The 15,955-nt window shown below is 38.7% G+C and overlaps 1 pseudogene; it reads right to left on the bottom strand.

The window, feature by feature from the left end:
- Positions 1 to 4,726: 4,726 nt before the first annotated feature.
- Positions 4,727 to 14,286, bottom strand: LOC147488407 (laccase-5 pseudogene; annotated as a pseudogene).
- Positions 14,287 to 15,955: the final 1,669 nt, after the last annotated feature.

The raw sequence follows: 15,955 nt of genomic DNA on the forward strand, positions 1-15,955 counted from the left end.
GAAGAATTTCCATTCTCGGTCTGCATTTTACATAATGCTTGGCGATCAAACCGACGGATGAACCAAATGATGCCCGACAATGTTGGCTGAAGTATTCTATTGAACTACCGGGGTTCGGTAATACAATCAAAGCGGTTGAATCGCCGGGTCAACAGGTTGGTACGCATCGACCGGCCGCTACTGCCTCGGCATTGACTCCTTTCTCGATTCGGAGTTGCCGACCGCAATGTAATTGACTTGGTCCACATTTGCGGTCTTTTCGATCCGCCTTTTTCAAAATCTCCTTCTTTGAAATTCGCCGTCCTTAACTTCGAAATCCCGGATTTCATAGTCTCTTTTCTTTCAGAGGAATCTTTGTATGAATCCTCGTTTGATTGTATCAAGGCTCGGCGGATATTGTCCTTTGGTAGTAAGGCACGAGGTTACGCTCGCCTAAATATGTATTATTGGTCCAACTTCTAATAAAACGAATTTTCATCCGTTTTAGGTAATGCGTTAGAAGGTGTAAAATGCAATTTAAGGAAAGAGAATGTCAATGTAACTGGTTTTGTTGGATTGTCCTAAGGAAATTTCCCCTGTTAGTTTGATGCTTGACTTGACACTTTCTATATCTCTATCCGTAATGTTTAGTGAATTGCCGGATTAAAGATAGGGAATGAACCCGCCGTCAAAAGTTTTTATTAACCGCCTTGAGTAAGTGCTCCCGCTTAGGTTATCTTTGCTTGTGCCTGTAAGGTGCTTGTCCTTTGTAGAAGGACTAAGTAGTTCGCTTTCCTGTGGTTGTCTCCTTCTAGGTCTCGTGGTCCGGATCTTCCCTTGTTATTGTCGGTTTTCCTATTTTTATTGTGCGTATGGTTTGAACCGGATTCCCGGGTTAGGTATCTAGGAGTCTCGTTGAGAAGGCGGGTGTAAGTGTAGTGCCCGTTAGCCCCGACCGAGGAATTGGCGAGAGAATGGCCTTGCACAAGTATTCTCAAAGTCATATCGATGTTGGAGCGAGGACCGGCCGCTCAGCGTCGAACGAGCGAGTTAAGGGAATGGTTATTCCTTAGTTGGTTAATTCATCTCCCGTTGTTGAGTGAATCGATCCGGACTGTAGTACTTTTAAGTGTTAAGCATTTTTTTTAGTAGCTAGTAGCGCCACGAAGGAAGTAAGTACTCACCCTCCAAGTAGCTAGCAAGCTCGAGAGAAAAGGAAATGTGAATGTTGTAAGTCAATACAACTTCTCTAAGGCCGAAGTTTTTTACTTAAATCCATTTCAATGTTGGAGGCGGGTCAATTAACTGCCCTTAAAAAGCATGAAAATAGGCATTTTAACGAGATCAATGAAGTTTGAGGTCATATTTTGGTAAATAGAAAGAATAAAATGGGATTGTTGCTCTTGAAAAGGAGCACTATACTATTTCTTAGAAAACGGAATCGAATCAACTAAGTCATGCTTAATCACTCACTACTTAAGAAGTGAGGAAAGCCCAATATCTCATTGGGGTGCTCCCGCGCCTTCCTCGATTTATATCCATACTGATTTTGACACCGCCTATTCACAAATAAAAAAATAAGAAATGAAGAAGAAAAACTCGATACCATAACAAGATTACTATCACGTTTTCTTTGATTAATTTACAACCGTAATAGGATAAATTATCAATCATAAAGTCATTGTATTGTTCCATTATTTTTCTGTTCCATTACCATTTTGAAGAGCTAGCCATGTATGAAAGGTTCATCACTCTGCCTTTCACAATCGAACTATACTTTGTGTGCACGGTAGAAAGTAAGCACTTCCATATAGGCATTTAGAGACGTCAAAGACCGTTTTCTATATGAAGCTTTAGCTTTCACCATCCCTACATATATATATCCCCCCAGACATCATCATACATTAGAAAGGGAAATCATACTTCTCACAAAATGGTTTTCAATCACGGTCATGTGACTCAAGTCCTAAACGATTTGCTAAAAATATTACGCACTAGAATGAAGTGAGGCGTTGATTAGATCTTATTCAATCAAATCTATACTAATATTTTTCAGTAGTTCTCATGTTAATTAGATCTTATTCTTTTTTATATTCTTGTTAATTAGGTCATTTAATCTTTATCCACAGATCATTTGAAAAATAGATCACAATAAATTGATTTTGTCTATTATCATTTTTCTAGTAGTGAAACTTTTCTGCGTCCTATTTGTACTTAATCGGTTGCTAATTAATCCACTTAGGTCCAAGATTCCAAGTGGAGTTTACTGATGATGGACAAGCTACTGGACAGTATCGAGCAAAGTATGCCACTATAGTCGGGCAGGTGGCTAGGACACACTGCCCACCTATGTACAAGGACTGGGCAGAAGTTCCAGATTTAACAAAGGATGCTTTGTGGGAAGAAAGTATTGGTAAGTGCAAGTCACTCCACCTGATTTTATTTCAGTAAACATTTTAATTTGTATTGTATCCAAATTTGTTTAATAATGATTTTGACATGTCCAATTTACAGGTTGAAATTGATCTTCCACTCATCCGAAAAGAATGCACTCTTCGTGAAGCTTAATACAGACTTTGGAAGCGAGAAAAATATGAACTTCGTCAGGTGTATGATAAATTTCCAACAGATGCAGAGCGAAAAAGAAATGTTCCTAGCAAGGTGAAAAAGGAAGAATGGGAGGCATTCGTGGACATGTGCTCAACAGAAGAGGATAAAACCAAGCGATTCAATGGAAAGTTAGCAAGGGAACAAATGAAGAACCCACATACAACCGGGTAGAATGGGAGCAGCTTCCAGTTATTGAAGCAGTTGGTAAACATCTATTTAATGCCATAAAATTATCGTATGCACTCAACTATTATTAGTCTTTATCTACATATTTGTTTAATATGTTACAGAAAAAAAATAGCCCAACTGGTGAGGTTTCAAGGACAGAAGGATATGTGGCCATCCATACGAGGAGAGATGGGAGTTGCATCAATTTTGAAACAAAGCAATCTCTTGTAAGAGACAACGAGACATTTATTTAGTAATTGCTTATGTTTGTATGACCAGGTATTACGTACTTAAGAAACAGTAACTTTGATTTCTTTTGTAGGAGGAAATTGACAGACTTGTTAGCAATGAGCCTAATATAGTGGAAAGGGATCTAGACAATGATCCCATTGCTTTGGTGTGATGCTGCTTCCCATCTTGTTTTTTTTTCTAGTGGGTTTTCTCTTAAGTTCTACCTAAACTTTTGTTTTCTTAATAGGTTATTGGTCGTGATGGAAGAGGGCGTGTTCGTGGTCTAGGTAGTGGTGTCACTAAGACTGTTTACCATGCTTCAGCTCCTTATAAGGAGATTGCTCAAAGAGAGAAGAGAGCGCGTGAAAACAGTGAGTCAGGCTATGAGGCGATCATGGCGAGACTTGATGAAGCAGACAAGGCTCGCAAGATACTTGAGGATGAAGTTGCAGACCTTAAGCGACAATCTTCAGGGCTTGGAAATGCATCTCAGGTAATAATATCCTTAGGCACTTTATCTGTTTTGGCCTGGTGTCAATGCCAAGCTTCTTGTATGCCAAGACCCATGATATTTTTACTTAGGCACTTTATCTATTTTGGCCTTAACAAACCCAATATCAGGACATGAGCTTGAACATAGTTTATTTAGTCATGATTCTAATTCTCTTGTTTTGGTCTATTTAGTCGAAGGAATACTTATAGCATAGGTCCAGTATGGCCCTGAGCTTGAACATAGTTTATTATGATTTAGGACTAACTTAAGAAAATAAAGTTAGCTTTAACGCAGCGAAACTTGGCTGTTTGAACTCAATCAATACCATATCTTAATGCATAGAGATTTCTTTCTGCTTTGACATGAAGAACTGCTTGTCTGCATGCACCAGAATTTACTTTGTTTGTACTGTGTTCCCTTTCTTTGCTTTAGCCGTTCATTCTTTGCTCGAGAATGAACGGCTTGTGTGTGCGTTTGTGTTAAATTTTTTGTTTTCTATTACATATTTCATCTCCCTTAAACGAAAATTATTGTTGGATTGTCTAGGTTTTGTTTATTTTGTTTGTTTTTCAATGTTTTTTTTAGTTATGTTTCAAATGGTAGTAGTCTTTTCTTAGTACAGTAGTAAGGCTGAAATAATAAGTATAAAAAGATATGCTCCAATAAATATGAGATTCCTAAATATTGTAGAATCACCATCTGATATCTTAGTTTGAAAGGGAGAGAATGAAAACAAGCAAAGTTTCTCTCAGCCATCATTTGTTTTATTGGCCCATGTCGCTCTGACTTGGCCACCACAACTTCCCACATTTCATTTCTTTAACTTGACCGCTAAACTTTCTCATACGAACGACGCGCGTGAGTCCCCCAATCTTAGAACTAGAAAAGCTTAGGCCTAAGGTTTGTCTATTTGTTCTAGACCTTTGATGCCCTACGAAATGACGCCGTGAGTCCCCCAATCTTAGAATGAAAGAATGGATTAAGAAAACATGGCTTTATTGGTTATTCATTTCTAGGCCATTTACCTGAGCAGGGTGTAGATGGCCATTTACCCTTTGAATGACGATTGTAGCTCAAGGAGGAAAAGTAGGGAACAAATATGACATCAACCTCACTTGAGTTGAGGACTCTTACGACACTAGAACCACTATTCTAGTCACGAAAACTCGAAGATCCAATGTGAGCCAATATTCAATACTGTTCTGCAAATTTAGACCCCCGGGGTAATCAGGGATCCTTTTTTTTTTATATCAGGCCACTCAGTCTCCTTGAGCTTTCCAGTCTAGGAGCTAAAATGGAACTTCGGGGAGGCATATCATACATAAACACTTTCAAAGACACCTTACTCGATTTACATATCACCCCTGTTGAAAACTTTCCATATAACTTTTTAGATAACCATGAATGGTTGTTTGAATCACAGTGCATTAGCCATGTACCTGGATTATCTGCAACAAATCTAATAACGGCCCATCCACCAACTGGTACACCCACCGTGTTCCTATGGGGCGGGTCAACAAAGTTAAATTTAGCCGGATCAGTTCTCGGGTTGAAATTGCCAAAACCCTCCACAAGGATAAAGAAGCTGTATCCATGAAGATGAATAGGGTGGTTTTCAGTTACAAATATATTTGTATCTTGTAGTACCAATTGAACTGTTGTCCCAAATTTCAACCTGTGAAGCTTCGTACCACGCATGGGAGTCCAAAGAGCCCGACTTACGTTACCCGTAGTCGAACCGAGTTAGTGGGATTGGTGGGAAATTTGTAGTAAAAACACCATTAACACCTCTATAGTAAGCTTGAAGTATGGATAATGTAGATGGCAAAACAAAGGAAACATTGTTCATGCTAGCAGTGAAGTTGGTTCCATTTGGACCTTGACAAGTACGGCCTGGCGCACACGGGTTAAGGCCCAAACCCACTGTGAAGAAGAGGCTTACATCAACATCGGCAGGGACTTTGGGAGTAAGATAGGAGGAGCTTCTAAGGCTTGTAGTGAAGGCTGTGGCGGTTCGAGTATCATCATTGTAAGCAGGAGGAGAAATGGAAAAATGGGTCGAGGGTTGCATTTGGACTTCGACTTTGAATGGGCCTTTGTTGATGGACATGGTAATCGACTTGTATTCAAGAATAGCAGTCGTTGTGGTGTTATCAAAGGCTACAATCGGTGGAGCACTAGCGTAAGCACGGGCCGCCATGTAGTAACGCCCAGCCGGTTGATCCGTAGTGATAAGTACATCAGTGGTTTGGCCTGGGCCCAACATGATAACTGCTGCAGTCTTTTATTCGTAGATTGGTCTCTGTGAAATGATATCAATTACAAAGAGAAGCAGTTCAGTCAATTGCTTGTTCACCAAAGTAGTTTTATGATGCAGGATCTTTCATATGTTTGGAAGAGGCTCATGGGGCACTGGTTAGAAACTTAGAATGGAGTTTTCTGTTTATCGAGGTAGCTTTCACATAGGTATTTCTTCGGGCTTGTCTTTCTTCTTTTTGTCTCTTTGCTTGTGTTGCTAGGTGATCCTCTAGTGTGGAGTTATTGTGCACCTAATACTCTGTGTCCTCTCCAGTTTCCAATGGTTGGTTGTAACTTGTAGTTGCCTCTGCAATTTCCATAAGTTGGTTTGAGTTTAAATTTGTTGCGATGCTGGTATGAGTGTATATACTGTCTGTATTATTTTCAAGAAGTATAATTTCAGAGAAGCATTTGTGAAAAATATTACAGAGGTCTTGGAACTGTTGGTCTGAGTGTCTCAAACCAGCATTTGTGAAAAATATATTTTTTTGCCACCTAAGACCTCTCCAATTTCCACACTGCTGCGAGTCGAATGTTTCTCAATGCAATAATGCAGAACTATGTGAAAATGCAGGTCTTCCGTTTGAATAGAAGTTTTAGGTCAGGTTTTTAGCATGAGAAGTAACTTCGGTGGAATTCTAGTTATCTTCTACAGTTGTACTTCAATATTCAAGATCTCTTCTATCTAGATGAGAGGAGGAATCGATCTAGCAGTTCAAACTGGATGAGAGTTCCCATGGTTTGATGTTTTTGTTGTGACAATGAAGTTGTTAACTAGTTTCTGTCTCAATTCCTTGTGCCAGAAAGGTAATACAAAGAAGTTCTCTGATAAATCCTTTTCCTAAACAAAGACTGAAAATAATCTATCCGGCCGAAATTGATGAGATAAAGTTAGTTTTGGTTAGGGAAGGATGGAAAATATCCTAACGATACATGCGCATGTACTAGTATATTTTAAAGGTAGATGTTTCCATAGTTATTAACTGCCAACAGCTCAATCCTAACTGTTATATTCCTGATGACATTTCTTGCCATGTATTATAGTGAACATTAAGTGACAAACTTTTGGAAATGCATACTCAAGATCATTTCATCAATGATTGAACTCTTGGGTGCTTTTTGGTTCTTGTGTTCAAGAAGCTATTTAAAGTCTCTAATGCTACATTAATTTCCTTGTTTTTTTTTTTAGGAAATACAACAATCACCGCTTCAGGATGATTCCCACAATATCCGACCTCAATCTACAACTTGTCACTTGAAGAGTTTCATAACAAAGACTGTGGTTGCACTTGGAGAAGTCTGCACCTATTTAACGACACTTCCAAGTTCGTATAATGTCCGAATCGATGAGATACTCGATGATTTTGCACCGTTGTATGAAGGAGATGGAAGACTCGGAGATATCGTGCTTGGTGACGTGATTACTTGGCCAAAAAATTACGTGGTTTTTCATTGATCGATGAAGCTTTTAAATTGACAAAAACTTATCTTCTTTTGCCGTGCTTTGTAAATCCAAATACATAGTTGTTTTTGGTCTTTGGATAGTGTTTCAAGCTAGTTATTGAATACTTGAGCACCAAGATTGAGTTCAAATATTTTGGTATTTTGTCAAACTTCAAGTTTTATAGTATATATGGTATTGCAATGTAAACATTTTGGATGGAATGATGAATATAAAGATGTTTTGGTACTTAAGTTTGATTATGGTTTATTAATTATAGTGTAGTTTGAATTTAAATTATTTGGGTAGCCAATCATATTGAAGCGGCAGGTGCATCCAATAAATTAGATTTTCAAATACTCTACCATAATTTCAATTTAGTTTTTGATCGAAAGCTCGACGTGGCTTTAAACCCCAAACCCACGGCCATTAGTCATTCAATAAAACTAATTTCTTAGCTGTCTTTGTAGTTCAAATAATGGACAGCCACTAACCGTCGAGAATAAATACCACGGCATTTTTAACAACGGCTTATGAGACAGCCAATAGCCATCGAGATTGACCAATCTCAACAGCTCTAAGCCGTCCTAAATCAGCTATTTTGACATAGTGTAGCGGAAAATAATTCATAGGTTTGAATTTCTGGCTATATCGATCCAAAGAGGGCCTAAATTCTCGCTTAGGATATGGCATAGTAATCAAGCAAGTGGACGTATGATTTCTCTATCCGGATTTTACTTCTCCCTTGTGTCATTTCTCAAATGTTTCGCTCATATAAGGCTTTAGGCTATATTCTCACAGGATTTGTAGAATAAGTACTCTAGCCTAGCTTTCAGAAACTTACTGCTAACAATCATAGATACTCATGTAATATATTTATAGATAGATGCAAAGATTATTACCTACATATTAACCTACGTTTCTAACAATTATTCTGATGCAAAAGCTACGTGAGACTTCTAGATTGTTAAGAGCATAGAGAAAGAAAACAATACCAATATTCCTAAGTGTATAGCATAAACTTATTTATTTATGTTTTTGAAAATTTTTAACTTGAAAACAAATGCATATTATACATTTCTATATCCTAACAAGTGCCTTAATTACACGTGTTTCTATGCCCCCCCCAAACAAGAAACATGCTTTGTCCTCAAAGCATTTAAATAAAGAGGGTAGAAAAATACCATGGAAACGCATGAAATTCTGGGACATCTGCAAAACAAGGTTAGAACATACTAATATAGGAAATAAAATATCGACGCAACTCTATAAAGAGTTCCACCCATTATGGGGTTAATGAAATTAAATTTGCTTGGGACATAAGCGAAAAATAACAAAACTAAAACTTACCTTATCTCCCCGCTTTAAGCATCCTCCTCCTCCTTAAAGAGATGAGGTTCCTTTGCATCCCCGCCACCCATTATAACTTGCCAAGCTTGCTGCCATTTATCATCTACTAATGCTAACCTGTTAAGTGTTATTATATGTCCGATGGGATGTACGGGCGACCAAATGAGGTCGCACTTGCCATCCTCGCCAAGTCATTATTCGCGAATGAGCGAACCACCCAATTGGTGGGTCTCATGACTTCAACCTTTTTCCAATCTGTGAATTTTTCACGTATATGTAAAACAACTACGATGATGCGGCTTACTAAAACAGGCATAAGAAGATACTTACGCCTCATGCTTTGGGCTCTCTTAAGACTAGCGACTAAAACTTCGAATGTCATATCGGCGACGCCCCTCGGCTAAAGCGAGGAAAATGTCACCTGCAAGATCGTTTTGCGAGAAATGAACTCGCCATTCCCCAAAATATTCATCGATGAATAACATGGTGGTGCCTATGTTTAGGGAAAGGCTACCAAGGGCAATGCTATATCGCCCACGGTCCATTACTCGAATATACGCCTCCCCATAATACTCATGGAAATATGTATAATCATAAAGGTATGCATTATCGGTCATATATGCCCATGTGTGAACGGGGATCGTATTGGTAATCCACGAAACTAAAGCGACCACATTTTTATTGAATTGATGTGTCGTGTCATCGACTACGATGGAGAATTCTTGTTCTCCATCCTGATTACAATAGAATTTAACGTGGTCGTAGAAATAAGCAGTAAGATGTGGTGAATATGAATCGTCATCACTTACCAGTAGATGACACCATCCTAACTGCAGGATCCTGTGTCGGAAACAATGTCCATAGGTCTCGGTGCCCAACACATCTTCGAAAGACTGTTCAGGTATGACTATAGGAGATGTCATCTCAACTATTCTTTGAACAGTTCCAAAAAAAAATCCTGGAATGATCCTTTGAAAATTTGAATTTTCCGCTTCACGAAGGTAGGTAATGGTGCGCTTCGCTTAGGGCGCCGGTCGCTTCGGGTTTTGCAATAACAGTGTTTAGGCGCCGAGCCGCCTTCCAAAGCAGGGCTGGTCGCTCTAAAGTAAACTTTCTCGACGGCGTGTATGCGCGCAGGGCGCTTATGACGAAGGCGTAGGGCGCTTCGGAAATCTTGAAATAGAAATTTGGAGGAAAAAGAAGGAAAAACTTGGAGTGAAAGGTGAGGGATGATGGTGGGGTGTAGTGTGGTTTGTTAGTGTAGAATGAAGGGGGTTTAAATAGGTTCTGTGCTTCTAAAACGAATCGGCAAGTTGCCAAATTGTTTAAAGGCAATTTCCGGAAATAGAAAGATTCCAAACCCGAAAACGGAAACAACCCATCTTCTTGATTTTCTAAAAATCCTGGTATCTTTTATACTGGATTTAGAATAGTAACTTCTAAACTCTCCTAGATTTTATGCTACCACCACCCAAATCATAGATATGCCGATATCGGCCAAATTCTCAACCTTTCCTCCAAGACAACTTTACCGCAGATGATCATATAACGAATTATGCTCGGTATAACTATTACCACCCCCAAACAAGTCGGGAAGGTGGGATTAATGATAAAAACAAGCAGTACTCGAAATTAACCAATTATATTAAAAATAAAATTTAAATCCAAACAACATAAAACAAACACATTAATATTTAAATTTAACTACTTAATTAAAATCCAACTAATAAAACAATCAAAACCATGAAATAACAGCGAACACAACTGATGGTGAACACCTAGTTATGTGATGAAGATGGACCCTGAGATGGAGATTGGCTTGAACCATCTGTCCTTCGGCGACGACGCTCATGCCTGTCGGACTCGGCTGAAACAGAGTCCTCCACGGGTGGTGACACTACCTCTTTTTGTGTGTGTGTGTATGAGATGATAGGTGATGTAGATAGATGATGAACGTTGAACAAAAAGAAGCATATCAAAACCTAATTATCCCTCAATAAGTAAAGGATGAGTAGGGTATCGTTCCACTTTTAAGTGTATGTTATGTGAAGGACAGGACTGGAAAGGGGGTTTGAGGGATTAAAAACTAATATTGTAGAGATTGTAGATTCTAATGCTAAACTAACTAAACTGTTGAGAATTTATAAGAGAGGGAATTCAAGAGATTAGAATCCACCAATACTTTTGATTTATGACCTTCTGCTTCATGGTTGTTCTTACAAGTAGACTACAATTAGGCAATCGAAGTCTGCGATGCCCTCTTGGATCTAAAACATCGTTAACAATTAACTCTACTTAAGGTTGTTCCTATGTTTATGCTATTAATATCTTCTTTCCTTTTATGTAAGCTCGGGCAGCCATTCAATGTATTACCAAGAGCAACATCAAGGAGTACTTCCTAATAGGGCGGCCATTCAATGAATCACCACTTAAGGCAAACACAAAGAATACTTCCCCTAGGCAGCCACTCCCTGAGCTACCCCTTCTAAGGAAACACAAAGAATACTTCCCTAACTCTAAAGAACTATACTCCTAGAAGAAAAGTAAAGAACACTAGCATGATATTAATATTGCAAAACATAAACCCTATTTTATACTTCCATCCCCTGGTGTGCGCAATGGAACTAATAACTACAAACATAAAGAACTAACCTGATTGAAGAACACCATGAACCAGAAGAATCATTAAACCTTAAGCACTGGCTTCATCTTCTCCCTTGAAGGAGAAGATTAGCCTTCCATAAAGAAGGAAGAACAAGAAGAAGAAGAGTTGAAGAACATAAGACTAGAAAGACTAATTTATTAAGACTCAGCTAGTTAAAACCGATCTTTTATTATTAATCTCTCTCTGCTCAAGTTCGAGAGACAAGAATATAAGTGAATTGGCAAATTACATGAGGCACTTAGGTCCTCTATTTATAGGGGTTACAATGAGCTCTAGAAGCATTCCAAACCGTCATTTGTTTCCTAATACAAATAGACTTCTTCCGAGAGTCCGACTTCGCCTTCAAAACCGGAAGGAATTGGCTACAAGATTAATGTCGATTCATGCGTCGATGCATTATTCATGCATCCCAGACTTAATCAATGTGTCTGGATGCTCGATTTATGCGTCCCAGACGCACTCAATGCGTCTGGACGCTCGATACATGCGTCCCAGACGCATAAGGCGATTTTCTCTCTTCTGCTCTATCCTTCTATCCTCTTTTTCGGGCTTTGGTCCAAACAACGAATCCTTTGGCCTTGGGCTTCCAAATAGACTTTAAAATAGGTCCAAGTTGCATCTTTAACAGCTCCAATTCCTTGGCCTTCTCCATGATTGTCCACGGGCCTCCCATGTGATCCTTAATGCTCTGAATTGCTTTGTTTTACCCCATTTTCTCTAATATTCTACAAAACTCTCTTTTTCACCTGTAGAATCTTAAAACACAACTTATAAACACTATTAGTCCACTAAGATGGCTAAACAAGAGGCATAATCGAGGGTTAAATAGCACTTTTTGAGCACTTATCACAACTCCCAACTAGCCTTTTGCTAGTCTCTTAGCAAATAAGATAAAAAAATAGATAAGTGATCAAAATCACATCCTAATAACAAAAATAAAATCCTAACTCATTTTCGTAGGCATCGCGATTGCATTTACCATATGCAACAAGGCTTTAAACCTTTATGTTCCCCAAAAAGGACGAGTTATAGTCTCGTGAGGGTTTTCAGGTGATATACCCACAAAATCAATCAATAGCATGTTCAAGAATGATAGTATTTTTCAGAGAGAGAAATTCCTTACCCACTTAGTGCTTACTCCAAGAGACGGTCTCCATTGCTAACTACATTGCTGCAAAGACTCATAGATTATGATGGGAGATAGTAAAAATTGACAAAATTCTTAATCAAGGCTTATGTGTGTACTTAGTCAATCTCCTATACTCTCCTATCCAAGAAATGGAATCCCTAGTTTACCATAGGTAGATAATCTCGACTTTCAATCCTCACCTGTCATACTCTCAGAAAAGAATCTCTCAGAAGATGGTCTACTATTTTACCTCATGTATGTAGGGAAAAGAATAATGCATACGAACATCCCACATACTACCTTGGAAAACAAACTTCTGCATAAAAGTAGTCTCATGGAAAGAATGTCAATCACATATGAAGTGTTGGGTCCTTCACTTTAGCATCCTCTCACCTATTCTAGACTTCGTACCATACTGTAGTGATAGTCATGGGTTGTAACTTCGTTTGGGTATTGGTTTATGAAGAAAAGGTAAAAAGGATTCTAAGGTTGTTTATGAAAAACACTAAAGGTTTTGCTTCATTATTTGGAAGATTTCTTCAAATTCTGTATTGCAAAGAAAATTCTTCCTTTGTCTTAGCTTTTCCATCCATTCTGTTCAACTTTTTTTTTTTTTTTTTTTTTTTGGTATATCCTTGATTAGTACTGGATATGCTTGTTTTCCACTAGCTTCTTTCACTTAGAATAGAATGATGGTCTTTATTGTATCTCTATGGTATTTCCTTGTAATCTTCCTTTTGTGCTCTTTCTTCCTCTTTGTGTCCCTCGTATTCTCAGAAACATATGGGTATGGCTGATAAAGATTTTGGCTATACTCCTTGTCTGGAGTTGGGTGACGGGTAAAGGGTTTTATGAAAGAAAATGGCTTATTGTAAGGTTCAAAAGGGTTTAACATGATGGTCCTACTAGGTGGGATAAAGGCTGAATGGGTTCACTACTTGACTTATCAGTATGATACTCTATTTCGAATAGACTACAAGACCTAATGGCTATCTCCCCAGTTGATGTCACTTCGTGATTAACCAAATCAACGAATAATGAGACTTTATTACAACGACATAAAGAACTGAAAGATGTTGAGTCACTAAGACTCGGATTTTTCATAAGAACTCTCCAAAGAATGGGTATAAAGCTCAAGTCTCACGGGCTAAGTCTAAAAAATCTACTTCTAGTTTACTAGGGGTTTAAATCTCTTTCTAGCAAAAGTACACAAAACCCCACCAAGTATTATGGTGATGCCTTGATAAAGAATTCTATCAATAAGAACTATGTTCGAGCATAATAAATAGTCTAAGCGGTAATGAAATCAATAATATCGACTATCTATCAAACTCAACACTAAGCAGTATAGAATCTATATCCCAGACTCATCATTAAAATTCATTTTTCTCATGCTACTGATATAGAAACAAAAATATTTTTGTTTTTGAAAACTAATTTTTGAAATTCATTTCTCAAGTACACCCTCCCCCTACTTATGCATGAATTGACCTCAATGCATAAAGAAGTAAATGAAATAGATGAGAAAAAGGTAGGATATTACCATTGATGCCGAATATCAATATTTGATCTTTCTCTGTCATATAAATGTTAAGCTCACAAAATAGAGAAAATCAAATATCATTAGTTCAAGAAACAAAACAAATACAGGATTATTAAAGTAACTAATCCTACTAAGCAAACAGTGCTCAAAACTACTCGTGGCGGCCTCTGACGTTACGACGTCCTCTATCTGCTTGTCCGCCTCTCGGTTGACTCTCCAGCCTGCCTACCCGCTCTTTAATCTCGTCAACACTACCAGCCAGGGTATCTACTGACCTCGTCAATCCCAAAAGTGTATGGGTGGTCTTTGCTTCGGTAGTCCTTTGATGTTCAAACAACGCCTGCATTCCCCTCTGCATATGTATCATAGCAGCCCTCATGTTCTGATCCTCTATAGCTTGATAGGGTGCTATATTTCCAAAATCATACTCAGTAGGGTGTGGTGCAGCTACAGGGTACGTCGGCTGTCCCTGCACATCTAAGTACTCTAAGCTCCATTCTCCTCAAGGTCCTCGTAGCCAAAATACTCTTAGGATCATAGCTCTCGAAGTCTCATCCGAAAGCAAATGATCTAAATCCTAAGCCTTCCATGATCTTTGTGGCTATGACCGGGCTTATCTTAGAATGCTCTACCTTCTTTGTCTTCATATTCCCCAACCTTCTAAGAATAAATCTACACATACAGATTCTAACGCCCCTAGTCATCAACATCCAAAGCAAGTGTAGATCGGGCTGGTATAAAGTGTTCTCACTCACCGCCTACTACGTTGTGACAAAGCCATCTCAGATGCTAGTCAGCCGGTTCTTCTCAGAGACTTGGTCTTCGCCCCGGCTGCTTGATTAACCTCTCGATGTGGGCCAAGACGCCCATGGTAATCTTTCAATCCTCCCAAGATGTGTGTCTCATCCCCTCATACATCGAATTTGGGTGAACTCCCCGGAGCATCTCCCTCGTCAACTTAAACTCGCCTCTGTCTCAAATTTCAACACAAGCTCACTCGCCTCTCGTATGAAATGGTCTATAGCACCAAAAAACTGTCTAACTAGACCCTCATCATAATGAAGTCACTCTCGTCATACAAAAACACATCCCAACTCAACGCCGAGATAGCATTTCCAAAGTGTGTCGAGACCCTCTTTCGAACAAATTCCCAAACTTCAACTCGATGTATCTCTTTTAAGACTTCCATAATAATCAAACAAAGGAAAACGAACAACGACAACCAAAAAGGAAAAAAACTGAATTATCGCTTCAATCGGTCGAAATGATGTCACCGACGAATTTTCAATGTAATCCTATCGCCCCCAGACGCGACAGTCAAGTTCAAAATTTTGATTTTGGCGGGGTGTGAAATTTGATGTTATCTTTCGAAAATGGCAATGGTGGGTAGCTTATGCTGTGTTGTGAATGATATATATAAAAATGGGATGAAGTGGTGGTGTAAAAATGCAAAAAATTAAAAAATTTGGTTTGGTTGCGTCTGGACGCAAGGGGTAGGCAAAATTGATATGTCCCAGACGCACATTTGAGTGGTTGGGTTTGGAATTCTTGGAGGATGATTCCTCAACTGATTTCCGGCAATGGTTGGTGGTGGTGGAGGTGGCGAATCTAGGTTAGGGTTTTGAGGTGGTGTGGGGAAGAGAATGAGTTGTTGGGCCGAAATGTGAACTGATTTGGCACAAACCCATATAATTTTTTTTTTTTTTTTTTTTTTAGATAGACTAAAAATAACATATAACGGAAAAGGAAATCTTAACATTAGTTTGAAAACTACCGGACCTTAAAGCATGGGTTCCTAATCAAAATTTCGTGTACGAAATGAAGTGATTAAAACGAAACTTTTTCAAAAGAATGATCAGGAGGTAGGTCTTTTTATGTCAGATCCCTAAGACGTAATGTGAGTCTTTTAAAGTCAGATCCTCAAGACTAGAATTCCTACTCCAAAACTGATATCTCAACAACATGCTTACTTCCCATAGACATTTTATACTTTGGTCTACTAGAGTTATGAGACTTTGACTCCGCTTTGCAACTCCTCTCAGTAAAGG

Source organism: Coptis chinensis, chromosome 7 (genome assembly GCF_015680905.1).
Source record: "Coptis chinensis isolate HL-2020 chromosome 7, ASM1568090v1, whole genome shotgun sequence".
Lineage (NCBI taxonomy): Eukaryota > Viridiplantae > Streptophyta > Magnoliopsida > Ranunculales > Ranunculaceae > Coptis > Coptis chinensis.